Below are 25,760 nucleotides of genomic sequence, written 5' to 3' on the forward strand. Positions count from 1 at the left end.
TGCGTAGACAAAAAGAGTTCGAGAAAATTCTGCAGAAAATCACCCCGATCTACGTTTGGAAAAGGACTGATTTGGGAATCGAACAGGAGCCCTCTTTGCCAGGTTACCTCCTTCTACAGCAATGGGCTGTAGAAGTAATGGGCTCGTCCGGGATTTGAACCCGGGACCTCTCGCACCCTAAGCGAGAATCATACCCCTAGACCAACGAGCCATGTTCCAGTTGCTGATTCGATTGATCGATTTGTTGTCACAAAACATGCTTAGACAAAGGCTCCCTGCACCCTAAGAGAGAATCATACCACAAGACCAACGAGCCATGTTCTGGTTGCTGCATTGATCGATTTTTTGTCGCAAAACACGCATATTCAAAAAGAGCTGAAGAAACTTCTGCAGCAAATCACCCAGATCGACGTTGGGTAAAAGACAGATTTGGGAATAGAACAGGAGCCCTCTTCACTAAATAACCTCCTTCAACAACTTACTGTAATGGGCTCATCCTGGATTTGAACACGGGACCTCTTGCACCCTAAGCTAGAATCATACCCCTAGACCAACGAGCCATGTTCCAGCTGCTGCTTCGATTTATCGATTTGTTGTCACAAAACATGCTTAGACAAAGGCGCCCTGCACCCTAAGCGAGAATCATACCACAAGACCAACGAGCCATGTTCTGGTTGCTGCATTGATCGATTTTTTGTCGCAAAACACGCATATTCAAAAAGAGCTGGAGAAACTTCTGCAGCAAATCACCCAGATCGACGTTGGGTAAAAGACAGATTTGGGAATAGAACAGGAGCCCTCTTCACTAAATAACCTCCTTCAACAACTTACTGTTTTGGGCTCATACTGGATTTGAACACGGGACCTCTTGCACCCTAAGCTAGAATCATACCCCTAGACCAACGAGCCATGTTCCAGCTGCTGCTTCGATTGATCGATTTGTTGTCACAAAACATGCTTAGACAAAGGCGCCCTGCACCCTAAGCGAGAATCATACCACAAGACCAACGAGCCATGTTCTGGTTGCTGCATTGATCGATTTTTTGTCGCAAAACACGCATATTCAAAAAGAGCTGGAGAAACTTCTGCAGCAAATCACCCAGATCGACGTTGGGTAAAAGACAGATTTGGGAATAGAACAGGAGCCCTCTTCACTAAATAACCTCCTTCAACAACTTACTGTAAAGGGCTCGTCCGGGATTTGAACCCGGGACCTCTCGCACCCAAAGCGAGAATCATACCACAAGACCAACGAGCCATGTTCTGGTTGCTGCTTTGATCGATTTGTTGTCACAAAACATGCTTAGACATAAAGAGCTGGAGAAACTTCTGCAGCAAATCACCCAGATCGACGTTGGGTAAAAGACAGATTTGGGAATAGAACAGGAGCCCTCTTCACTAAATAACCTCCTTCAACAACTTACTGTAAAGGGCTCGTCCGGGATTTGAACCCAGGACCTCTCGCACCCAAAGCGAGAATCATACCCCTAGACCAACGAGCCATGTTCTGGTTGCTGCTTTGATCGATTTGTTGTCACAAAACATGCTTAGACATAAAGAGCTGGAGAAACTTCCGCAGCAAATCACCCCGATCGACCTTGGGTAAATGACAGATTTGGGAATAGAACAGCAGCCCTCTTTGCCAGGTTACCTCTTTCAACAGCATACTGTAATGGGCTCGTCCGGGATTTGAATCCTAGACCTCTCGCACCCTAAGCTAGAATCATACCCCTAGACCAACGAGCCATGCTCCAGCTGCTGCTTCGATTGATCGATTTGTTGTCACAAAACATGCTTAGACAAAGGCTCCCTGCACCCTAAGCGAGAATCACACCACAAGACCAACGAGTCATGTTCTGGTTGCTGCTTTGATCGATTTTTTGTCGTAAAAAATGCTTGGACAAAAAGAGCTGTGAAACTTCCGCAGCAAATCACCCCGTTCTACGTTGGGTAAAGGATTGATCTGGGATTAGAACAGGAGCCCTCTTCGCCAAGTAACCTCCTACAACAACATACTGTAAAGGGCTCATCCGGGATTTGAACCCAGGACTTCTCGCACCCAAAGCGAGAATCATACCCCTAGACCAACGAGCCATGTTCTGGTTGCTGCTTTGATTGATTTGTTGTCACAAAGAATGAGTAGACAAAAAGAGCTGGAGAAACTTCTGCAGCAAATCACCCCGATATACGTTGGGTAAAGGACTGATTTGGGAATAGAACAGGAGCCCTCTTTGCCATGTTACCTCCTTCAACAGCATACTGTAACGGGCTCGTCCAGATTTGAACCCAGGACTTCTGGCACCCTATGCGAGAATCATACCCCTAGACCAACGAGCCATGTTGTAGTTGATGCTTCGATTGATCTATTTGTTGTCACAAAACATGCTTAGACAAAGGCTCCCTGCACCCTAAGCGAGAATCATACCTCTAGACCAACGAGCCATGTTCTGGTTGCTGCTTTGATCGATTTGTTGTCACAAAACATGCTTAGACATAAAGAGCTGGAGAAACTTCCGCAGCAAATCACCCCGATCGACCTTGGGTAAATGACAGATTTGGGAATAGAACAGCAGCCCTCTTTGCCAGGTTACCTCTTTCAACAGCATACTGTAATGGGCTCGTCCGGGATTTGAATCCTAGACCTCTCGCACCCTAAGCTAGAATCATACCCCTAGACCAACGAGCCATGCTCCAGCTGCTGCTTCGATTGATCGATTTGTTTTCACAAAACATGCTTAGACAAAGGCTCCCTGCACCCTAAGCGAGAATCATACCACAAGACCAACGAGCCATGTTCTGGTTGCTGCATTGATCGATTTTTTGTCGCAAAACACGCATATTCAAAAAGAGCTGGAGAAACTTCTGCAGCAAATCACCCAGATCGACGTTGGGTAAAAGACAGATTTGGGAATAGAACAGGAGCCCTCTTCACTAAATAACCTCCTTCAACAACTTACTGTAATGGGCTCATCCTGGATTTGAACACGGGACCTCTTGCACCCTAAGCTAGAATCATACCCCTAGACCAACGAGCCATGTTCCAGCTGCTGCTTCGATTGATCGATTTGTTGTCACAAAACATGCTTAGACAAAGGCGCCCTGCACCCTAAGCGAGAATCATACCACAAGACCAACGAGCCATGTTCTGGTTGCTGCATTGATCGATTTTTTGTCGCAAAACACGCATATTCAAAAAGAGCTGGAGAAACTTCTGCAGCAAATCACCCAGATCGACGTTGGGTAAAAGACAGATTTGGGAATAGAACAGGAGCCCTCTTCACTAAATAACCTCCTTCAACAACTTACTGTTTTGGGCTCATCCTGGATTTGAACACGGGACCTCTTGCACCCTAAGCTAGAATCATACCCCTAGACCAACGAGCCATGTTCCAGCTGCTGCTTCGATTGATCGATTTGTTGTCACAAAACATGCTTAGACAAAGGCGCCCTGCACCCTAAGCGAGAATCATACCACAAGACCAACGAGCCATGTTCTGGTTGCAGCATTGATCGATTTTTTGTCGCAAAACACGCATATTCAAAAAGAGCTGGAGAAACTTCTGCAGCAAATCACCCAGATCGACGTTGGGTAAAAGACAGATTTGGGAATAGAACAGGAGCCCTCTTCACTAAATAACCTCCTTCAACAACTTACTGTAAAGGGCTCGTCCGGGATTTGAACCCAGGACCTCTCGCACCCGAAGCGAGAATCATACCCCTAGACCAACGAGCCATGTTCTGGTTGCTGCTTTGATTGATTTGTTGTCACAAAGAATGAGTAGACAAAAAGAGCTGGAGAAACTTCTGCAGCAAATCACCCCGATATACGTTGGGTAAAGGACTGATTTGGGAATAGAACAGGAGCCCTCTTTGCCATGTTACCTCCTTCAACAGCATACTGTAACGGGCTCGTCCAGATTTGAACCCAGGACTTCTGGCACCCTATGCGAGAATCATACCCCTAGACCAACGAGCCATGTTGTAGTTGATGCTTCGATTGATCTATTTGTTGTCACAAAACATGCTTAGACAAAGGCTCCCTGCACCCTAAGCGAGAATCATACCCCTAGACCAACGAGCCATGTTCTGGTTGCTGCTTTGATCGATTTGTTGTCACAAAACATGCTTAGACATAAAGAGCTGGAGAAACTTCCGCAGCAAATCACCCCGATCGACCTTGGGTAAATGACAGATTTGGGAATAGAACAGCAGCCCTCTTTGCCAGGTTACCTCTTTCAACAGCATACTGTAATGGGCTCGTCCGGGATTTGAATCCTAGACCTCTCGCACCCTAAGCTAGAATCATACCCCTAGACCAACGAGCCATGCTCCAGCTGCTGCTTCGATTGATCGATTTGTTGTCACAAAACATGCTTAGACAAAGGCTCCCTGCACCCTAAGCGAGAATCACACCACAAGACCAACGAGCCATGTTCTGGTTGCTGCTTTGATCGATTTTTTGTCGTAAAAAATGCTTAGACAAAAAGAGCTGTCAAACTTCCGCAGCAAATCACCCCGATCTACGTTGGGTAAAGGATTGATCTGGGATTAGAACAGGAGCCCTCTTCGCCAAGTAACCTCCTACAACAACATACTGTAAAGGGCTCATCTGGGATTTGAACCCAGGACTTCTCGCACCCAAAGCGAGAATCATACCCCTAGACCAACGAGCCATGTTCTGGTTGCTGCTTTGATCGATTTGTTGTCGCAAAACATGCGTAGACAAAAAGAGTTCGAGAAACTTCTGCAGAAAATCACCCCTATCTACGTTTGGAAAAGGACTGATTTGGGAAAAGAACAGGAGCCCTCTTTGCCAGGTTACCTCCTTCTACAGCAATGGGCTGTAGAATAATGGGCTCGTCCGGGATTTGAACCCAGGACTTCTGGCACCCTATGCGAGAATCATACCCCTAGACCAACGAGCCATGTTGTAGTTGATGCTTCGATTGATCTATTTGTTGTCACAAAACATGCTTAGACAAAGGCTCCCTGCACCCTAAGCGAGAATCATACCCCTAGACCAACGAGCCATGTTCTGGTTGCTGCTTTGATCGATTTGTTGTCACAAAACATGCTTAGACATAAAGAGCTGGAGAAACTTCCGCAGCAAATCACCCCGATCGACCTTGGGTAAATGACAGATTTGGGAATAGAACAGCAGCCCTCTTTGCCAGGTTACCTCTTTCAACAGCATACTGTAATGGGCTCATCCGGGATTTGAATCCTAGACCTCTGGCACCCTAAGCTAGAATCATACCCCTAGACCAACGAGCCATGCTCCAGCTGCTGCTTCGATTGATCGATTTGTTGTCACAAAACATGCTTAGACAAAGGCTCCCTGCACCCTAAGCGAGAATCACACCACAAGACCAACGAGCCATGTTCTGGTTGCTGCTTTGATCGATTTTTTGTCGTAAAAAATGCTTAGACAAAAAGAGCTGTCAAACTTCCGCAGCAAATCACCCCGATCTACGTTGGGTAAAGGATTGATCTGGGATTAGAACAGGAGCCCTCTTCGCCAAGTAACCTCCTACAACAACATACTGTAAAGGGCTCATCCGGGATTTGAACCCAGGACTTCTCGCACCCAAAGCGAGAATCATACCCCTAGACCAACGAGCCATGTTCTGGTTGCTGCTTTGATTGATTTGTTGTCACAAAGAATGAGTAGACAAAAAGAGCTGGAGAAACTTCTGCAGCAAATCACCCCGATATACGTTGGGTAAAGGACTGATTTGGGAATAGAACAGGAGCCCTCTTTGCCATGTTACCTCCTTCAACAGCATACTGTAACGGGCTCGTCCAGGATTTGAACCCCGGACTTCTGGCACCCTATGCGAGAATCATACCCCTAGACCAACGAGCCATGTTGTAGTTGATGCTTCGATTGATCTATTTGTTGTCACAAAACATGCTTAGACAAAGGCTCCCTGCACCCTAAGCGAGAATCATACCACAAGACCAACGAGCCATGTTCTGGTTTCTGCATTGATGGATTTTTTGTCGCAAAACACGCATATTCAAAAAGAGCTGGAGAAACTTCTGCAGCAAATCACCCAGATCGACGTTGGGTAAAAGACAGATTTGGGAATAGAACAGGAGCCCTCTTTGACATGTTACCTCCTTCATCAGCATACTGTAATGGGCTCGTCGGGGATTTGAACCCAGGACCTCTCGCACCCTAAGCGAGAATCATACCCCTAGACCAACGAGCCACGTTCTAGTTGCTGATTCGATTGATCGATTTGTTGTCACAAAACATGCTTAGACAAAGGCTCCCTGCACCCTAAGCGAGAATCATACCACGAGACCAACGAGCCATGTTCTGGTTGCTGCTTTGATCGATTTGTTGTCACAAAACATGCGTAGACAAAAAGAGTTCGAGAAACTTCTGCAGAAAATCACCTTGATCTACGTTTGGAAAAGGACTGATTTGGGAATAGAACAGGAGCCCTCTTTGCCAGGTTACCTCCTTCAACAGCATACTGTAATGGGCTCATCCGGGATTTGAACCCAGGACCTCTCGCACCCTAAGCTAGAATCATACCCCTAGACCAACGAGCCATGCTCCAGCTGTTGCTTCGATTGATCGATTTGTTGTCACAAAACATGCGTAGACAAAAAGAGCTGGAGAAACTTCCGCAGCAAATCACACCGATCTACGTTGGGTAAAGGACTGATTTGGGAATAGAACAGGAGCCCTCTTTGCCAGGTTACCTCCTTCTACAGCAATGGGCTGTAGAAGTAATGGGCTCGTCCGGGATTTGAACCCGGGACCTCTCGCACCCAAAGCGAGAATCATACCCCTAGACCAACGAGCCATGTTCTGGTTGCTGCTTTGATCGATTTGTTGTCACAAAACATGCTTAGACAAAGGCTCCCTGCACCCTATGCGAGAATCATACCACGAGACCAACGAGCCATGTTCTGGTTGCTGCTTTGATCGATTTGTTGTCACAAAACATGCGTAGACAAAAAGAGTTCGAGAAACTTCTGCAGAAAATCACCTTGATCTACGTTTGGAAAAGGACTGATTTGGGAATAGAACAGGAGCCCTCTTTGCCAGGTTACCTCCTTCAACAGCATACTGTAATGGGCTCATCCGGGATTTGAACCCAGGACCTCTCGCACCCTAAGCTAGAATCATACCCCTAGACCAACGAGCCATGCTCCAGCTGTTGCTTCGAGTGATCGATTTGTTGTCACAAAACATGCGTAGACAAAAAGAGTTCGAGAAACTTCTGCAGAAAATCACCCCGATCTACGTTTGGAAAAGGACTGATTTGGGAATAGAACAGGAGCCCTCTTTGCCAGGTTACCTCCTTCTACAGCAATGGGCTGTAGAAGTAATGGGCTCGTCCGGGATTTGAACACGGGACCTCTTGCACCCTAAGCTAGAATCATACCCCTAGACCAACGAGCCATGCTCCAGCTGCTGCTTCGATTGATCGATTTGTTGTCACAAAACATGCTTAGACAACGGCGCCCTGCACCCTAAGCGAGAATCATACCACAAGACCAACGAGCCATGTTCTGGTTGCTGCATTGATCGATTTTTTGTTGCAAAACACGCATATTCAAAAAGAGCTGGAGAAACTTCTGCAGAAAATCACCCAGATCGACGTTGGGTAAAAGACAGATTTGGGAATAGAACAGGAGCCCTCCTCACTAAATAACCTCCTTCAACAACTTACTGTAAAGGGCTCGTCCGGGATTTGAACCAGGGACCTCTCGCACCCAAAGCGAGAATCATACCACAAGACCAACGAGCCATGTTCTGGTTGCTGCATTGATCGATTTTTTGTCGCAAAACACGCATATTCAAAAAGAGCTGGAGAAACTTCTGCAGCAAATCACCCAGATCGACGTTGGGTAAAGGACTGATTTGGGAATAGAACAGGAGCCCTCTTCGCCAAGTAACCTCCTACAACAACATACTGTAAAGGGCTCATCCGGGATTTGAACCCAGGACTTCTCGCACCAAAAGAAAGAATCATACCCCTAGACCAACGAGCCATGTTCCGGTTGCTGCTTTGATTGATTTGTTGTCACAAAGAATGAGTAGACAAAAAGACCTGGAGAAAGTTCTGCAGCAAATCACCCCGATATACGTTGGGTAAAGGACTGATTTGGGAATAGAACAGGAGCCCTCTTTGCCATGTTACCTCCTTCAACAGCATACTGTAAAGGGCTCGTCCAGGATTTGAACCCAGGACTTCTGGCACCCTATGCGAGAATCATACCCCTAGACCAACGAGCCATGTTGTAGTTGCTGCTTCGATTGATCTATTTGTTGTCACAAAACATGCTTAGACAAAGGCTCCCTGCACCCTAAGCGATAATCATACCACGAAACCAATGAGCCATGTTCTGGTTGCTGCTTTGATCGATTTGTTGTCACAAAACATGCGTAGACAAAAAGAGTTCGAGAAACTTCTGCAGAAAATTACCCCGATCTACGTTTGGAAAAGGACTGATTTGGGAATAGAACAGGAGCCCTCTTTGCCAGGTTACCTCCTTCTACAGCAATGGGCTGTAGAAGTATGGGCTCGTCCGGGATTTGAACCTGGGACCTCTTGCACCCTAAGCGAGAATCATACCCCTAGACCAACGAGCCATGTTCTGGTTGCTGCTTTGATCGATTTAATGTCACAAAACATGCTTAGACATAAAGAGCTGGAGAAACTTCAGCAGCAAATCACCCCGATCGACCTTGGGTAAATGACAGATTTGGGAATAGAACAGCAGCCCTCTTTGCCAGGTTACCTCTTTCAACAGCATACTGTAATGGGCTCGTCCGGGATTTGAATCCTAGACCTCTCGCACCCTAAGCTAGAATCATACCCCTAGACCAACGAGCCATGCTCCAGCTATTGCTTCGATTGATCGATTTGTTGTCACAAAACATGCGTAGACAAAAAGACTTCGAGAAACTTCTGCAGAAAATCACCCCGATCTACGTTTGGAAAAGGACTGATTTGGGAATCGAACAGGAGCCCTCTTTGCCAGGTTACCTCCTTCTACAGCAATGGGCTGTAGAAGTAATGGGCTCGTCCGGGATTTGAACCCGGGACCTCTCGCACCCTAAGCGAGAATCATACCCCTAGACCAACGAGCCATGTTCCAGTTGCTGATTCGATTGATCGATTTGTTGTCACAAAACATGCTTAGACAAAGGCTCCCTGCACCCTAAGCGAGAATCATACCACAAGACCAACGAGCCATGTTCTGGTTGCTGCATTGATCGATTTGTTGTCGCAAAACATGCTTAGACATAAAGAGCTGGAGAAACTTCCGCAGCAAATCACGCCGATCTACGTTGGGTAAAGGACTGATTTGGGAATAGAACAGGAGCCCTCTTTGCCAGGTTACCTCCTTCAACAGCATACTGTAATGGGCTCATCCTGGATTTGAACACAGGACCTCTTGCACCCTAAGCTAGAATCATACCCCTAGACCAACGAGCCATGCTCCAGCTGCTGCTTCGATTGATCGATTGGTTGTCACAAAACATGCTTAGACAAAGGCTCCCTGCACCCTAAGCGAGAATCATACCACGAAACCAATGAGCCATGTTCTGGTTGCTGCTTTGATCGATTTTTTGTCGTAAAAAATGCTTACACAAAAAGAGCTGTGAAACTTCCGCAGCAAATCACCCCGATCTACGTTGGGTAAAGGATTGATCTGGGATTAGAACAGGAGCCCTCTTCGCCAAGTAACCTCCTACAACAACTTACTGTAAAGGGCTCATCCGGGATTTGAACCCAGGACTTCTCGCACCCAAAGCGAGAGACATACCCCTAGACCAACGAGCCATGTTCCGGTTGCTGCTTTGATTGATTTGTTGTCACAAAGAATGAGTAGACAAAAAGAGCTGGAGAAACTTCTGCAGCAAATCACCCCGATCGACCTTGGGTAAATGACAGATTTGGGAATAGAACAGCAGCCCTCTTTGCCAGGTTACCTCTTTCAACAGCATACTGTAATGGGCTCGTCCAGGATTTGAACCCAGGACTTCTCGCACCCTATGCGAGAATCATACCCCTAGACCAACGAGCCATGTTGTAGTTGCTGCTTCGATTGATCTATTTGTTGTCACAAAACATGCTTAGACAAAGGCTCCCTGCACCCTAAGCGAGAATCATACCACGAAACCAATGTGCATGTTCTGGTTGCTGCTTTGATCGATTTGTTGTCGCAAAACATGCGTAGACAAAAAGAGTTCGAGAAACTTCTGCAGAAAATCACCCCTATCTACGTTTGGAAAAGGACTGATTTGGGAAAAGAACAGGAGCCCTCTTTGCCAGGTTACCTCCTTCTACAGCAATGGGCTGTAGAATAATGGGCTCGTCCGGGATTTGAACCCGGGACCTCTCGCACCCTAAGCGAGAATCATACCCCTAGACCAACGAGCCATGTTCCAGTTGTGCTTCGATTGATCGATTTTTTGTCACAAAAAATGCTTAAACAAAGGATCCCTGCACCCTAAGCGAGAATCATACCACGAGACCAACGAGCCATGTTCTGGTTGCTGCTTCGATCGATTTGTTGTCGCAAAACATGCTTAGACATAAAGAGCTGGAGAAACTTCCGCAGCAAATCACACCGATCTACGTTGGGTAAAGGACTGATTTGGGAATAGAACAGGAGCCCTCTTTGACATGTTACCTCTTTCATCAGCATACTGTAATGGGCTCGTTGGGGATTTGAACCCGGGACCTCTCGCACCCTAAGCAAGAATCATACCCCTAGACCAACGAGCCATGTTCCAATTGTGCTTCGATTGATCGATTTGTTGTCACAAAACATGCTTAGACAAAGGCGCCCTGCACCCTAAGCGAGAATTATACCACAAGACCAACGAGCCATGTTCTGGTTGCTGCATTGATCGATTTTTTGTCGCAAAACACGCATATTCAAAAAGAGCTGGAGAAACTTCTGCAGCAAATCACCCAGATCGACGTTGGGTAAAAGACAGATTTGGGAATAGAACAGGAGCCCTCTTCACTAAATAACCTCCTTCAACAACTTACTGTAAAGGGCTCGTCCGGGATTTGAACCCGGGACCTCTCGCACCCAAAGCGAGAATCATACCCCTAGACCAACGAGCCATGTTCTGGTTGCTGATTCGATTGATCGATTTGTTGTCACAAAACATGCTTGGACAAAGGCTCCCTGCACCCTAAGCGAGAATCATACCCCTAGACCAACGAGCCACGTTCTGGTTGCTGCTTTGATCGATTTGTTGTCACAAAACATGCGTAGACAAAAAGACTTCGAGAAACTTCTGCAGAAAATCACCCCGATCTACGTTTGGAAAAGGACTGATTTGGGAATCGAACAGGAGCCCTCTTTGCCAGGTTACCTCCTTCTACAGCAATGGGCTGTAGAAGTAATGGGCTCGTCCGGGATTTGAACCCGGGACCTCTCGCACCCTAAGCGAGAATCATACCCCTAGACCAACGAGCCATGTTCCAGTTGCTGATTCGATTGATCGATTTGTTGTCACAAAACATGCTTAGACAAAGGCTCCCTGCACCCTAAGCAAGAATCATACCACAAGACCAACGAGCCATGTTCTGGTTGCTGCATTGATCGATTTGTTGTCGCAAAACATGCTTAGACATAAAGAGCTGGAGAAACTTCCGCAGCAAATCACGCCGATCTACGTTGGGTAAAGGACTGATTTGGGAATAGAACAGGAGCCCTCTTTGCCAGGTTACCTCCTTCAACAGCATACTGTAATGGGCTCATCCTGGATTTGAACACAGGACCTCTTGCACCCTAAGCTAGAATCATACCCCTAGACCAACGAGCCATGCTCCAGCTGCTGCTTCGATTGATCGATTGGTTGTCACAAAACATGCTTAGACAAAGGCTCCCTGCACCCTAAGCGAGAATCATACCACGAAACCAATGAGCCATGTTCTGGTTGCTGCTTTGATCGATTTTTTGTCGTAAAAAATGCTTACACAAAAAGAGCTGTGAAACTTCCGCAGCAAATCACCCCGATCTACGTTGGGTAAAGGATTGATCTGGGATTAGAACAGGAGCCCTCTTCGCCAAGTAACCTCCTACAACAACTTACTGTAAAGGGCTCATCCAGGATTTGAACCCAGGACTTCTCGCACCCTATGCGAGAATCATACCCCTAGACCAACGAGCCATGTTGTAGTTGCTGCTTCGATTGATCTATTTGTTGTCACAAAACATGCTTAGACAAAGGCTCCCTGCACCCTAAGCGAGAATCATACCACGAAACCAATGTGCCATGTTCTGGTTGCTGCTTTGATCGATTTGTTGTCGCAAAACATGCGTAGACAAAAAGAGTTCGAGAAACTTCTGCAGAAAATCACCCCTATCTACGTTTGGAAAAGGACTGATTTGGGAAAAGAACAGGAGCCCTCTTTGCCAGGTTACCTCCTTCTACAGCAATGGGCTGTAGAATAATGGGCTCGTCCGGGATTTGAACCCGGGACCTCTCGCACCCTAAGCGAGAATCATACCCCTAGACCAACGAGCCATGTTCCAGTTGTGCTTCGATTGATCGATTTTTTGTCACAAAACATGCTTAAACAAAGGATCCCTGCACCCTAAGCGAGAATCATACCACGAGACCAACGAGCCATGTTCTGGTTGCTGCTTCGATCGATTTGTTGTCGCAAAACATGCTTAGACATAAAGAGCTGGAGAAACTTCCGCAGCAAATCACACCGATCTACGTTGGGTAAAGAACTGATTTGGGAATAGAACAGGAGCCCTCTTTGACATGTTACCTCCTTCATCAGAATACTGTAATGGGCTCGTCCGGGATTTGAACACAGGACCTCTTGCACCCTAAGCTAGAATCATACCCCTAGACCAACGAGCCATGCTCCAGCTGCTGCTTCGATTGATCGATTTGTTGTCACAAAACATGCTTAGACAAAGGCGCCCTGCACCCTAAGCGAGAATCATACCACAAGACCAACGAGCCATGTTCTGGTTGCTGCATTGATCGATTTGTTGTCGCAAAACACGCATATTCAAAAAGAGCTGGAGAAACTTCTGCAGCAAATCACCCAGATCGACGTTGGGTAAAAGACAGATTTGGGAATAGAACAGGAGCCCTCTTCACTAAATAACCTCCTTCAACAACTTACTGTAAAGGGCTAATCCGGGATTTGAACCCGGGACCTCTCGCACCCAAAGCGAGAATCATACCCCTAGACCAACGAGCCATGTTCTGGTTGCTGCTTTGATCGATTTGTTGTCACAAAACATGCTTAGACATAAAGAGCTGGAGAAACTTCCGCAGCAAATCACCCCGATCGACCTTGGGTAAATGACAGATTTGGGAATAGAACAGCAGCCCTCTTTGCCAGGTTACCTCTTTCAACAGCATACTTTAATGGGCTCGTCCGGGATTTGAATCCTAGACCTCTCGCACCCTAAGCTAGAATCATACCCCTAGACCAACGAGCCATGCTCCAGCTGCTGCTTCGATTGATCGATTTGTTGTCACAAAACATGCTTAGACAAAGGCTCCCTGCACCCTAAGCGAGAATCACACCACAAGACCAACGAGCCATGTTCTGGTTGCTGCTTTGATCGATTTTTTGTCGTAAAAAATGCTTAGACAAAAAGAGCTGTGAAACTTCTGCAGCAAATCACCCCGATCTACGTTGGGTAAAGGATTGATCTGGGATTAGAACAGGAGCCCTCTTCGCCAAGTAACCTCCTACAACAACATACTGTAAAGGGCTCATCCGGGATTTGAACCCAGGACTTCTCGCACCAAAAGCGAGAATCATACCCCTAGACCAACGAGCCATGTCCCGGTTGCTGCTTTGATTGATTTGTTGTCACAAAGAATGAGTAGACAAAAAGAGCTGGAGAAACTTCTGCAGCAAATCACCCCGATATACGTTGGGTAAAGTACTGATTTGGGAATAGAACAGGAGCCCTCTTCGCCAAGTAACCTCCTACAACAACATACTGTAAAGGGCTCATCCGGGATTTGAACCCAGGACTTCTCGCACCAAAAGCGAGAATCATACCCCTAGACCAACGAGCCATGTTCCGGTTGCTGCTTTGATTGATTTGTTGTCACAAAGAAGGAGTAGACAAAAAGAGCTGGAGAAACTTCTGCAGCAAATCACCCCGATATACGTTGGGTAAAGGACTGATTTGGGAATAGAACAGGAGCCCTCTTTGCCATGTTACCTCCTTCAACAGCATACTGTAATGGGCTCGTCCAGGATTTGAACCCAGGACTTCTGGCACCAAAAGCGAGAATCATACCCCTAGACCAACGAGCCATGTTCCGGTTGCTGCTTTGATCGATTTGTTGTCACAAAACATGCTTAGACATAAAGAGCTGGAAAAACTTCCGCAGCAAATCACCCCGATCGACCTTGGGTAAATGACAGATTTGGGAATAGAACAGTAGCCCTCTTTGCCTTGTTACCTCCTTCAACAGCATACTGTAATGGGCTCTTCTGGGATTTGAACCCAGGACCTCTCGCACCCAAAGCGAGAATCATACCCCTAGACCAATGAGCCATGTTCTGGTTGCTGCTTTGATCGATTTGTTGTCACAAAACATGCTTAGACATAAAGAGCTGGAGAAACTTCCGCAGCAAGTCACCCCGATCGACCTTGGGTAAATGACAGATTTGGGAATAGAACAGGAGCCCTCTTTGCCAGGTTACCTCCTTCAACAGCATACTGTAATGGGCTCGTCCAGGATTTGAACCCAGGACTTCTGGCACCCTACGCGAGAATCATACCCCTAGACCAACGAGCCATGTTGTAGTTGCTGCTTCGATTGATCTATTTGTTCTCACAAAACATGCTTAGACAAAGGCTCCCTGCACCCTAAGCGAGAATCATACCACGAAACCAATGAGCCATGTTCTGGTTGCTGCTTTGATCGATTTGTTGTCACAAAACATGCGTAGACAAAAAGAGTTCGAGAAACTTCTGCAGAAAATCACCTTGATCTACGTTTGGAAAAGTACTGATTTGGGAATATAACAGGAGCCCTCTTTGCCAGGTTACCTCCTTCAACAGCATACTGTAATGGGCTCATCCTGGATTTGAACCCGGGACCTCTCGCACCCTAAGCGAGAATCATACCCCTAGACCAACGAGCCACGTTCTAGATGCTGATTCGATTGATCGATTTGTTGTCACAAAACATGCTTAGACAAAGGCTCCCTGCACCCTAAGCGAGAATCATACCACGAAACCAATGTGTCACAAGACAAACGAGCCATGTTCTGGTTGCTGCATTGATCGATTTTTTGTCGCAAAACACGCATATTCAAAAAGAGCTGGAGAAACTTCTGCAGCAAATCACCCAGATCGACGTTGGGTAAAAGACAGATTTGGGAATAGAACAGGAGCCCTCTTCACTAAACAACCTCCTTCAACAACTTACTGTAAAGGGCTCTTCCGGGATTTGAACCCGGGACCTCTCGCACCCAAAGCGAGAATCATACCCCTAGACCAAAGAGCCATGTTCTGGTTGCTGCTTTGATCGATTTGTTGTCAGAAAACATGCTTAGACATAAAGAGCTGGAGAAACTTCCGCAGCAAATCACCCCGATCGACCTTGGGTAAATGACAGATTTGGGAATAGAACAGCAGCCCTCTTTGCCAGGTTACCTCTTTTAACAGCATACTGTAATGGGCTCGTCCGGGATTTGAATCCTAGACCTCTCGCACCCTAAGCTAGAATCATACCCCTAGACCAACGAGCCATGCTCCAGGTGCTGCTTTGATTGATCGATTTGTTGTCACAAAACATGCTTAGACAAAGGCTCCCTGCACCCTAAGCGAGAATCACACCACAAGACCAACGAGCCATGTTCTGGTTGCTGCTTTGATCGATTTTTTGTCGTAAAAAATGCTTAGACAAAAAGAGCTGTGTAACTTCCGCAGCAAATCACCCCGATCTACGTTGGGTAAAGGATTGATCTGGGATTAGAACAGGAGCCCTCTTCGCCAAGTAACCTCCTACAACAACATACTGTAAAGGGCTCATCCGGGATTTGAACCCAGGACTTCTCGCACCAAAAGCGAGAATCATACCCCTAGACCAACGAGCCATGTTCCGGTTGCTGCTTTGATTGATTTGTTGTCACAAAGAATGAGTAGACAAAAAGAGCTGGAGAAACTTCTGCAGCAAATCACCCCGATATACGTTGGGTAAAGGACTGATTTGGGAATAGAACAGGAGCCCTCTTTGCCATGTTACCTCCTTCAACAGCATACTGTAATGGGCTTGTCCAGGATTTGAACCCAGGACTTCTGGCACCAAAAGCGAGAATCATACCCCTAGACCAACGAGCCATGTTCCGGTTGCTGCTTTGATCGATTTGTTGTCACAAAACATGCTTAGACATAAAGAGCTGGAAAAACTTCCGCAGCAAATCACCCCGATCGACCTTGGGTAAATGACAGATTTGGGAATAGAACAGTAGCCCTCTTTGCCTTGTTACCTCCTTCAACAGCATACTGTAATGGGCTCTTCTGGGATTTGAACCCAGGACCTCTCGCACCCAAAGCGAGAATCATACCCCTAGACCAATGAGCCATGTTCTGGTTGCTGCTTTGATCGATTTGTTGTCACAAAACATGCTTAGACATAAAGAGCTGGAGAAACTTCAGCAGCAAGTCACCCCGATCGACCTTGGGTAAATGACAGATTTGGGAATAGAACAGGAGCCCTCTTTGCCAGGTTACCTCCTTCAACAGCATACTGTAATGGGCTCGTCCAGGATTTGAACCCAGGACTTCTGGCACCCTACGCGAGAATCATACCCCTAGACCAACGAGCCATGTTGTAGTTGCTGCTTCGATTGATCTATTTGTTCTCACAAAACATGCTTAGACAAAGGCTCCCTGCACCCTAAGCGAGAATCATACCACGAAACCAATGAGCCATGTTCTGGTTGCTGCTTTGATCGATTTGTTGTCACAAAACATGCGTAGACAAAAAGAGTTCGAGAAACTTCTGCAGAAAATCACCTTGATCTACGTTTGGAAAAGTACTGATTTGGGAATATAACAGGAGCCCTCTTTGCCAGGTTACCTCCTTCAACAGCATACTGTAATGGGCTCATCCTGGATTTGAACACGGGACCTCTTGCACCCTAAGCTAGAATCATACCCCTAGACCAACGAGCCATGCTCCAGCTGCTGCTTCGATTGATCGATTTGTTGTCACAAAACATGCTTAGACAAAGGCGCCCTGCACCCTAAGCGAGAATCATACCACAAGACCAACGAGCCATGTTCTGGTTGCTGCATTGATCGATTTTTTGTCGCAAAACACGCAAATTCAAAAAGAGCTGGAGAAACTTCTGCAGCAAATCACCCCGATCGACGTTGGGTAAAAGACAGATTTGTGAATAGAACAGGAGCCCTCTTCACTAAATAACCTCCTTCAACAACTTACTGTAAAGGGCTCGTCCGGGATTTGAACCCAGGACCTCTCGCACCCAAAGCGAGAATCATACCCCTAGACCAACGAGCCATGTTCTGGTTGCTGCTTTGATCGATTTGTTGTCTCAAAACATGCTTAGACATAAAGAGCTGGAAAAACTTCCGCAGCAAATCACCCCGATCGACCTTGGGTAAATGACAGATTTGGGAATAGAACAGTAGCCCTCTTTGCCAGGTTACCTCCTTCTACAGCAATGGGCTGTAGAAGTAATGGGCTCGTTCGGGATTTGAACCCGGGACCTCTCGCACCCTAAGCGAGAATCATACCCCTAGACCAACGAGCCATGTTCCAGTTGTGCTTCGATTGATCGATTTGTTGTCACAAAACATGCTTAGACAAAGGCGCCCTGCACCCTAAACGAGAATCATACCACAAGACCAACGAGCCATGTTCTGGTTGCTGCATTGATCGATTTTTTGTCACAAAACATGCTTAGACATAAAGAGCTGGAGAAACTTCCGCAGCAAATCACCCCGATCGACCTTGGGTAAATGACAGATTTGGGAATAGAACAGCAGCCCTCTTTGCCAGGTTACCTCTTTCAACAGCATACTGTAATGGGCTCGTCCGGGATTTGAATCCTAGACCTCTCGCACCCTAAGCTAGAATCATACCCCTAGACCAACGAGCCATGCTCCAGCTGCTGCTTCGATTGATCGATTTGTTGTCACAAAACATGCTTAGACAAAGGCTCCCTGCACCCTAAGCGAGAATCACACCACAAGACCAACGAGCCATGTTCTGGTTGCTGCTTTGATCGATTTTTTGTCGTAAAAAATGCTTAGACAAAAAGAGCTGTGAAACTTCCGCAGCAAATCACCCCGATCTACGTTGGGTAAAGGATTGATCTGGGATTAGAACAGGAGCCCTCTTCGCCAAGTAACCTCCTAAAACAACATACTGTAAAGGGCTCATCCGGGATTTGAACCCAGGACTTCTCGCACCCAAAGCGAGAATCATACCCCTAGACCAACGAGCCATGTTATGGTTGCTGCTTTGATTGATTTGTTGTCACAAAGAATGAGTAGACAAAAAGAGCTGGAGAAACTTCTGCAGCAAATCACCCCGATATACGTTGGGTAAAGGACTGATTTGGGAATAGAACAGGAGCCCTCTTTGCCATGTTACCTCCTTCAACAGCATACTGTAATGGGCTCATCCGGGATTTGAACCCAGGACTTCTGGCACCCTATGCAAGAATCATACCCCTAGACCAACGAGCCATGTTCTGGTTGCGGCTTTGATTGATTTGTTGTCACAAAGAATGAGTAGACAAAAAGAGCTGGAGAAACTTCTGCAGCAAATCACCCCGATATACGTTGGGTAAAGGACTGATTTGGGAATAGAACAGGAGCCCTCTTTGCCAGGTTACCTCCTTCAACAGCATACTGTAATGGGCTCATCCGGGATTTGAACCCAGGACCTCTCGCACCCTAAGCTAGAATCATACCCCTAGACCAACGAGCCATGCTCCAGCTGTTGCTTCGATTGATCGATTTGTTGTCACAAAACATGCGTAGACAAAAAGAGTTCGAGAAACTTCTGCAGAAAATTACCCCGATCTACGTTTGGAAAAGGACTGATTTGGGAATCGAACAGGAGCCCTCTTTGCCAGGTTACCTCCTTCTACAGCAATGGGCTGTAGAAGTAATGGGCTCGTCCGGGATTTGAACCCGGGACCTCTCGCACCCTAAGCGAGAATCATACCCCTAGACCAACGAGCCATGTACCAGTTGCTGATTCGATTGATCGATTTGTTGTCACAAAACATGCTTAGACAAAGGCTCCCTGCACCCTAAGCGAGAATCATACCACAAGACCAACGAGCCATGTTCTGGTTGCTGCATTGATCGATTTTTTGTCGCAAAACACGCATATTCAAAAAGAGCTGGAGAAACTTCTGCAGCAAATCACCCAGATCGACGTTGGGTAAAAGACAGATTTGGGAATAGAACAGGAGCCCTCTTCACTAAATAACCTCCTTCAACAACTTACTGTAATGGGCTCATCCTGGATTTGAACACGGGACCTCTTGCACCCTAAGCTAGAATCATACCCCTAGACCAACGAGCCATGTTCCAGCTGCTGCTTCGATTGATCGATTTGTTGTCACAAAACATGCTTAGACAAAGGCGCCCTGCACCCTAAGCGAGAATCATACCACAAGACCAACGAGCCATGTTCTGGTTGCTGCATTGATCGATTTTTTGTCGCAAAACACGCATATTCAAAAAGAGCTGGAGAAACTTCTGCAGCAAATCACCCAGATCGACGTTGGGTAAAAGTCAGATTTGGGAATAGAACAGGAGCCCTCTTCACTAAATAACCTCCTTCAACAACTTACTGTAAAGGGCTCATCCGGGATTTGAACCCAGGACTTCTCGCACCCAAAGCGAGAATCATACCCCTAGACCAACGAGCCATGTTCTGGTTGCTGCTTTGATTGATTTGTTGTCACAAAGAATGAGTAGACAAAAAGAGCTGGAGAAACTTCTGCAGCAAATCACCCCGATATACGTTGGGTAAAGGACTGATTTGGGAATAGAACAGGAGCCCTCTTTGCCATGTTACCTCCTTCAACAGCATACTGTAACGGGCTCATCCAGATTTGAACCCAGGACTTCTGGCACCCTATGCGAGAATCATACCCCTAGACCAACGAGCCATGTTGTAGTTGATGCTTCGATTGATCTATTTGTTGTCACAAAACATGCTTAGACAAAGGCTCCCTGCACCCTAAGCGAGAATCATACCCCTAGACCAACGAGCTATGTTCTGGTTGCTGCTTTGATCGATTTGTTGTCACAAAACATGCTTAGACATAAAGAGCTGGAGAAACTTCCGCAGCAAATCACCCCGATCGACCTTGGGTAAATGACAGATTTGGGAATAGAACAGCAGCCCTCTTTGCCAGGTTACCTGTTTCAACAGCATACTGTAATGGGCTCGTCCGGGATTTGAATCCTAGACCTCTCGCACCCTAAGCTAGAATCATACCCCTAGACCAACGAGCCATGCTCCAGCTGCTGCTTCGATTGATCGATTTGTTGTCACAAAACATGCTTAGACAAAGGCTCCCTGCACCCTAAGCGAGAATCACACCACAAGACCAACGAGCCATGTTCTGGTTGCTGCTTTGATCGATTTTTTGTCGTAAAAAATGCTTAGACAAAAAGAGCTGTCAAACTTCCGCAGCAAATCACCCCGATCTACGTTGGGTAAAGGATTGATCTGGGATTAGAACAGGAGCCCTCTTCGCCAAGCAACCTCCTACAACAACATACTGTAAAGGGCTCATCCGGGATTTGAACCCAGGACTTCTCGCACCCAAAGCGAGAATCATACCCCTAGACCAACGAGCCATGTTCTGGTTGCTGCTTTGATCGATTTGTTGTCGCAAAACATGCGTAGACAAAAAGAGTTCGAGAAACTTCTGCAGAAAATCACCCCTATCTACGTTTGGAAAAGGACTGATTTGGGAAAAGAACAGGAGCCCTCTTTGCCAGGTTACCTCCTTCTACAGCAATGGGCTGTAGAATAATGGGCTCGTCCGGGATTTGAACCCAGGACTTCTGGCACCCTATGCGAGAATCATACCCCTAGACCAACGAGCCATGTTGTAGTTGATGCTTCGATTGATCTATTTGTTGTCACAAAACATGCTTAGACAAAGGCTCCCTGCACCCTAAGCGAGAATCATACCCCTAGACCAACGAGCCATGTTCTGGTTGCTGCTTTGATCGATTTGTTGTCACAAAACATGCTTAGACATAAAGAGCTGGAGAAACTTCCGCAGCAAATCACCCCGATCGACCTTGGGTAAATGACAGATTTGGGAATAGAACAGCAGCCCTCTTTGCCAGGTTACCTCTTTCAACAGCATACTGTAATGGGCTCGTCCGGGATTTGAATCCTAGACCTCTCGCACCCTAAGCTAGAATCATACCCCTAGACCAACGAGCCATGCTCCAGCTGCTGCTTCGATTGATCGATTTGTTGTCACAAAACATGCTTAGACAAAGGCTCCCTGCACCCTAAGCGAGAATCACACCACAAGACCAACGAGCCATGTTCTGGTTGCTGCTTTGATCGATTTTTTGTCGTAAAAAATGCTTAGACAAAAAGAGCTGTCAAACTTCCGCAGCAAATCACCCCGATCTACGTTGGGTAAAGGATTGATCTGGGATTAGAACAGGAGCCCTCTTCGCCAAGTAACCTCCTACAACAACATACTGTAAAGGGCTCATCCGGGATTTGAACCCAGGACTTCTCGCACCCAAAGCGAGAATCATACCCCTAGACCAACGAGCCATGTTCTGGTTGCTGCTTTGATCGATTTGTTGTCGCAAAACATGCGTAGACAAAAAGAGTTCGAGAAACTTCTGCAGAAAATCACCCCTATCTACGTTTGGAAAAGGACTGATTTGGGAAAAGAACAGGAGCCCTCTTTGCCAGGTTACCTCCTTCTACAGCAATGGGCTGTAGAATTATGGGCTCGTCCGGGATTTGAACCCAGGACTTCTGGCACCCTATGCGAGAATCATACCCCTAGACCAACGAGCCATGTTCTGGTTGCTGCTTTGATTGATTTGTTGTCACAAAGAATGAGTAGACAAAAAGAGCTGGAGAAACTTCTGCAGCAAATCACCCCGATATACGTTGGGTAAAGGACTGATTTGGGAATAGAACAGGAGCCCTCTTTGCCATGTTACCTCCTTCAACAGCATACTGTAATGGGCTCATCCGGGATTTGAACCCAGGACTTCTGGCACCCTATGCAAGAATCATACCCCTAGACCAACGAGCCATGTTCTGGTTGCGGCTTTGATTGATTTGTTGTCACAAAGAATGAGTAGACAAAAAGAGCTGGAGAAACTTCTGCAGCAAATCACCCCGATATACGTTGGGTAAAGGACTGATTTGGGAATAGAACAGGAGCCCTCTTCACTAAATAACCTCCTTCAACAACTTACTGTAATGGGCTCATCCTGGATTTGAACACGGGACCTCTTGCACCCTAAGCTAGAATCATACCCCTAGACCAACGAGCCATGTTCCAGCTGCTGCTTCGATTGATCGATTTGTTGTCACAAAACATGCTTAGACAAAGGCGCCCTGCACCCTAAGCGAGAATCATACCACAAGACCAACGAGCCATGTTCTGGTTGCTGCATTGATCGATTTTTTGTCGCAAAACACGCATATTCAAAAAGAGCTGGAGAAACTTCTGCAGCAAATCACCCAGATCGACGTTGGGTAAAAGACAGATTTGGGAATAGAACAGGAGCCCTCTTCACTAAATAACCTCCTTCAACAACTTACTGTTTTGGGCTCATCCTGGATTTGAACACGGGACCTCTTGAACCCTAAGCTAGAATCATACCCCTAGACCAACGAGCCATGTTCCAGCTGCTGCTTCGATTGATCGATTTGTTGTCACAAAACATGCTTAGACAAAGGCGCCCTGCACCCTAAGCGAGAATCATACCACAAGACCAACGAGCCATGTTCTGGTTGCTGCTTTGATCGATTTTTTGTCGTAAAAAATGCTTAGACAAAAAGAGCTGTCAAACTTCCGCAGCAAATCACCCCGATCTACGTTGGGTAAAGGATTGATCTGGGATTAGAACAGGAGCCCTCTTCGCCAAGTAACCTCCTACAACAACATACTGTAAAGGGCTCATCCGGGATTTTAACCCAGGACTTCTGGCACCCTATGCGAGAATCATACCCCTAGACCAACGAGCCATGTTCTGGTTGCTGCTTTGATTGATTTGTTGTCACAAAGAATGATTAGACAAAAAGAGCTGGAGAAACTTCTGCAGCAAATCACCCCGATATACGTTGGGTAAAGGACTGATTTGGGAATAGAACAGGAGCCCTCTTTGCCATGTTACCTCCTTCAACAGCATACTGTAATGGGCTCATCCGGGATTTGAACCCAGGACTTCTGGCACCCTATGCAAGAATCATACCCCTAGACCAACGAGCCATGTTCTGGTTGCGGCTTTGATTGATTTGTTGTCACAAAGAATGAGTAGACAAAAAGAGCTGGAGAAACTTCTGCAGCAAATCACCCCGATATACGTTGGGTAAAGGACTGATTTGGGAATAGAACAGGAGCCCTCTTTGCCAGGTTACCTCCTTCAACAGCATACTGTAATGGGCTCATCCGGGATTTGAACCCAGGACCTCTCGCACCCTAAGCTAGAATCATACCCCTAGACCAACGAGCCATGCTCCAGCTGTTGCTTCGATTGATCGATTTGTTGTCACAAAACATGCGTAGACAAAAAGAGTTCGAGAAAATTCTGCAGAAAATCACCCCGATCTACGTTTGGAAAAGGACTGATTTGGGAATCGAACAGGAGCCCTCTTTGCCAGGTTACCTCCTTCTACAGCAATGGGCTGTAGAAGTAATGGGCTCGTCCGGGATTTGAACCCGGGACCTCTCGCACCCTAAGCGAGAATCATACCCCTAGACCAACGAGCCATGTTCTGGTTGCTGCTTTGATCGATTTGTTGTCACAAAACATGCTTAGACATAAAGAGCTGGAAAAACTTCCGCAGCAAATCACCCCGATCGACCTTGGGTAAATGACAGATTTGGGAATAGAACAGTAGCCCTCTTTGCCAGGTTACCTCCTTCTACAGCAATGGGCTGTAGAAGTAATGGGCTCGTCCGGGATTTGAACCCAGGACCTCTCGCACCCTAAGCGAGAATCATACCCCTAGACCAACGAGCCATGTTCCAGTTGTGCTTCGATTGTTCGATTTGTTGTCACAAAACATGCTTAGACAAAGGCGCCCTGCACCCTAAACGAGAATCATACCACAAGACCAACGAGCCATGTTCTGGTTGCTGCATTGATCGATTTTTTGTCGCAAAACACGCATATTCAAAAAGAGCTGGAGAAACTTCTGCAGCAAATCACCCATATCGACGTTGGGTAAAAGACAGATTTGGGAATAGAACAGGAGCCCTCTTCACTAAATAACCTCCTTCAACAACTTACTGTAAAGGGCTCGTCTGGGATTTGAACCCGGGACCTCTCGCACCCAAAGCAAGAATCATACCCCTAGACCAACGAGCCATGTTCTGGTTGCTGCTTTGATCGATTTGTTGTCACAAAACATGCGTAGACAAAAAGAGTTCGAGAAACTTCTGCAGAAAATCACCTTGATCTACGTTTGGAAAAGTACTGATTTGGGAATATAACAGGAGCCCTCTTTGCCAAGTTACCTCCTTCAACAGCATACTGTAATGGGCTCATCCTGGATTTGAACACGGGACCTCTTGCACCCTAAGCGAGAATCACACCACAAGACCAACGAGCCATGTTCTGGTTGCTGCTTTGATCGATTTTTTGTCGTAAAAAATGCTTAGACAAAAAGAGCTGTGAAACTTCCGCAGCAAATCACCCCGATCTACGTTGGGTAAAGGATTGATCTGGGATTAGAACAGGAGCCCTCTTCGCCAAGTAACCTCCTACAACAACTTACTGTAAAGGGCTCATCCGGGATTTGAACCCAGGACTTCTCGCACCAAAAGCGAGAATCATACCCCTAGACCAACGAGCCATGTTCCGGTTGCTGCTTTGATCGATTTGTTGTCACAAAACATGCTTAGACATAAAGAGCTGGAAAAACTTCCGCAGCAAATCACCCCGATCGACCTTGGGTAAATGACAGATTTGGGAATAGAACAGTAGCCCTCTTTGCCTTGTTACCTCCTTCAACAGCATACTGTAATGGGCTCTTCTGGGATTTGAACCCAGGACCTCTCGCACCCAAAGCGAGAATCATACCCCTAGACCAATGAGCCATGTTCTGGTTGCTGCTTTGATCGATTTGTTGTCACAAAACATGCTTAGACATAAAGAGCTGGAGAAACTTCCGCAGCAAGTCACCCCGATCGACCTTGGGTAAATGACAGATTTGGGAATAGAACAGGAGCCCTCTTTGCCAGGTTACCTCCTTCAACAGCATACTGTAATGGGCTCGTCCAGGATTTGAACCCAGGACTTCTGGCACCCTACGCGAGAATCATACCCCTAGACCAACGAGCCATGTTGTAGTTGCTGCTTCGATTGATCTATTTGTTCTCACAAAACATGCTTAGACAAAGGCTCCCTGCACCCTAAGCGAGAATCATACCACGAAACCAATGAGCCATGTTCTGGTTGCTGCTTTGATCGATTTGTTGTCACAAAACATGCGTAGACAAAAAGAGTTCGAGAAACTTCTGCAGAAAATCACGTTGATC

At 46.6% G+C, this 25,760-nt stretch overlaps 24 non-coding genes across 24 annotated transcripts; all 24 read right to left on the reverse strand.

Moving 5' to 3' along the window:
• Window positions 1-139: 139 nt before the first annotated feature.
• trnap-agg (transfer RNA proline (anticodon AGG)) lies at window positions 140-211 on the reverse strand. Its single transcript has one exon. It is a non-coding gene; the product is annotated as a tRNA-Pro (tRNA).
• Window positions 212-1,186: 975 nt separating this feature from the next.
• trnap-ugg (transfer RNA proline (anticodon UGG)) lies at window positions 1,187-1,258 on the reverse strand. The gene has a single exon. It is a non-coding gene; the product is annotated as a tRNA-Pro (tRNA).
• A 172-nt stretch (window positions 1,259-1,430) lies between these two features.
• On the reverse strand, window positions 1,431-1,502 carry trnap-ugg (transfer RNA proline (anticodon UGG)). The gene has a single exon. It is a non-coding gene; the product is annotated as a tRNA-Pro (tRNA).
• Window positions 1,503-3,661: 2,159 nt separating this feature from the next.
• Window positions 3,662-3,733, reverse strand: trnap-cgg (transfer RNA proline (anticodon CGG)). The gene has a single exon. It is a non-coding gene; the product is annotated as a tRNA-Pro (tRNA).
• An 868-nt stretch (window positions 3,734-4,601) lies between these two features.
• Window positions 4,602-4,673, reverse strand: trnap-ugg (transfer RNA proline (anticodon UGG)). The gene has a single exon. It is a non-coding gene; the product is annotated as a tRNA-Pro (tRNA).
• Window positions 4,674-6,749: 2,076 nt separating this feature from the next.
• On the reverse strand, window positions 6,750-6,821 carry trnap-ugg (transfer RNA proline (anticodon UGG)). Its single transcript has one exon. It is a non-coding gene; the product is annotated as a tRNA-Pro (tRNA).
• A 2,225-nt stretch (window positions 6,822-9,046) lies between these two features.
• trnap-agg (transfer RNA proline (anticodon AGG)) lies at window positions 9,047-9,118 on the reverse strand. Its single transcript has one exon. It is a non-coding gene; the product is annotated as a tRNA-Pro (tRNA).
• A 1,225-nt stretch (window positions 9,119-10,343) lies between these two features.
• trnap-agg (transfer RNA proline (anticodon AGG)) lies at window positions 10,344-10,415 on the reverse strand. Its single transcript has one exon. It is a non-coding gene; the product is annotated as a tRNA-Pro (tRNA).
• Window positions 10,416-11,039: 624 nt separating this feature from the next.
• trnap-ugg (transfer RNA proline (anticodon UGG)) lies at window positions 11,040-11,111 on the reverse strand. Its single transcript has one exon. It is a non-coding gene; the product is annotated as a tRNA-Pro (tRNA).
• Window positions 11,112-11,397: 286 nt separating this feature from the next.
• On the reverse strand, window positions 11,398-11,469 carry trnap-agg (transfer RNA proline (anticodon AGG)). The gene has a single exon. It is a non-coding gene; the product is annotated as a tRNA-Pro (tRNA).
• A 982-nt stretch (window positions 11,470-12,451) lies between these two features.
• On the reverse strand, window positions 12,452-12,523 carry trnap-agg (transfer RNA proline (anticodon AGG)). The gene has a single exon. It is a non-coding gene; the product is annotated as a tRNA-Pro (tRNA).
• Window positions 12,524-13,148: 625 nt separating this feature from the next.
• Window positions 13,149-13,220, reverse strand: trnap-ugg (transfer RNA proline (anticodon UGG)). The gene has a single exon. It is a non-coding gene; the product is annotated as a tRNA-Pro (tRNA).
• A 520-nt stretch (window positions 13,221-13,740) lies between these two features.
• trnaq-uug (transfer RNA glutamine (anticodon UUG)) lies at window positions 13,741-13,812 on the reverse strand. Its single transcript has one exon. It is a non-coding gene; the product is annotated as a tRNA-Gln (tRNA).
• A 172-nt stretch (window positions 13,813-13,984) lies between these two features.
• Window positions 13,985-14,056, reverse strand: trnaq-uug (transfer RNA glutamine (anticodon UUG)). Its single transcript has one exon. It is a non-coding gene; the product is annotated as a tRNA-Gln (tRNA).
• Window positions 14,057-14,472: 416 nt separating this feature from the next.
• trnap-ugg (transfer RNA proline (anticodon UGG)) lies at window positions 14,473-14,544 on the reverse strand. Its single transcript has one exon. It is a non-coding gene; the product is annotated as a tRNA-Pro (tRNA).
• Window positions 14,545-15,430: 886 nt separating this feature from the next.
• Window positions 15,431-15,502, reverse strand: trnap-ugg (transfer RNA proline (anticodon UGG)). Its single transcript has one exon. It is a non-coding gene; the product is annotated as a tRNA-Pro (tRNA).
• Window positions 15,503-16,022: 520 nt separating this feature from the next.
• trnaq-uug (transfer RNA glutamine (anticodon UUG)) lies at window positions 16,023-16,094 on the reverse strand. Its single transcript has one exon. It is a non-coding gene; the product is annotated as a tRNA-Gln (tRNA).
• A 416-nt stretch (window positions 16,095-16,510) lies between these two features.
• On the reverse strand, window positions 16,511-16,582 carry trnap-ugg (transfer RNA proline (anticodon UGG)). The gene has a single exon. It is a non-coding gene; the product is annotated as a tRNA-Pro (tRNA).
• An 870-nt stretch (window positions 16,583-17,452) lies between these two features.
• Window positions 17,453-17,524, reverse strand: trnap-ugg (transfer RNA proline (anticodon UGG)). Its single transcript has one exon. It is a non-coding gene; the product is annotated as a tRNA-Pro (tRNA).
• Window positions 17,525-19,146: 1,622 nt separating this feature from the next.
• On the reverse strand, window positions 19,147-19,218 carry trnap-agg (transfer RNA proline (anticodon AGG)). The gene has a single exon. It is a non-coding gene; the product is annotated as a tRNA-Pro (tRNA).
• A 4,697-nt stretch (window positions 19,219-23,915) lies between these two features.
• Window positions 23,916-23,987, reverse strand: trnap-agg (transfer RNA proline (anticodon AGG)). The gene has a single exon. It is a non-coding gene; the product is annotated as a tRNA-Pro (tRNA).
• A 181-nt stretch (window positions 23,988-24,168) lies between these two features.
• trnap-agg (transfer RNA proline (anticodon AGG)) lies at window positions 24,169-24,240 on the reverse strand. Its single transcript has one exon. It is a non-coding gene; the product is annotated as a tRNA-Pro (tRNA).
• Window positions 24,241-25,003: 763 nt separating this feature from the next.
• On the reverse strand, window positions 25,004-25,075 carry trnaq-uug (transfer RNA glutamine (anticodon UUG)). The gene has a single exon. It is a non-coding gene; the product is annotated as a tRNA-Gln (tRNA).
• Window positions 25,076-25,247: 172 nt separating this feature from the next.
• On the reverse strand, window positions 25,248-25,319 carry trnap-ugg (transfer RNA proline (anticodon UGG)). Its single transcript has one exon. It is a non-coding gene; the product is annotated as a tRNA-Pro (tRNA).
• Window positions 25,320-25,760: the final 441 nt, after the last annotated feature.

This window comes from Osmerus eperlanus, chromosome 27 (genome assembly GCF_963692335.1).
Source record: "Osmerus eperlanus chromosome 27, fOsmEpe2.1, whole genome shotgun sequence".
Taxonomy (NCBI): Eukaryota; Metazoa; Chordata; class Actinopteri; order Osmeriformes; family Osmeridae; genus Osmerus; species Osmerus eperlanus.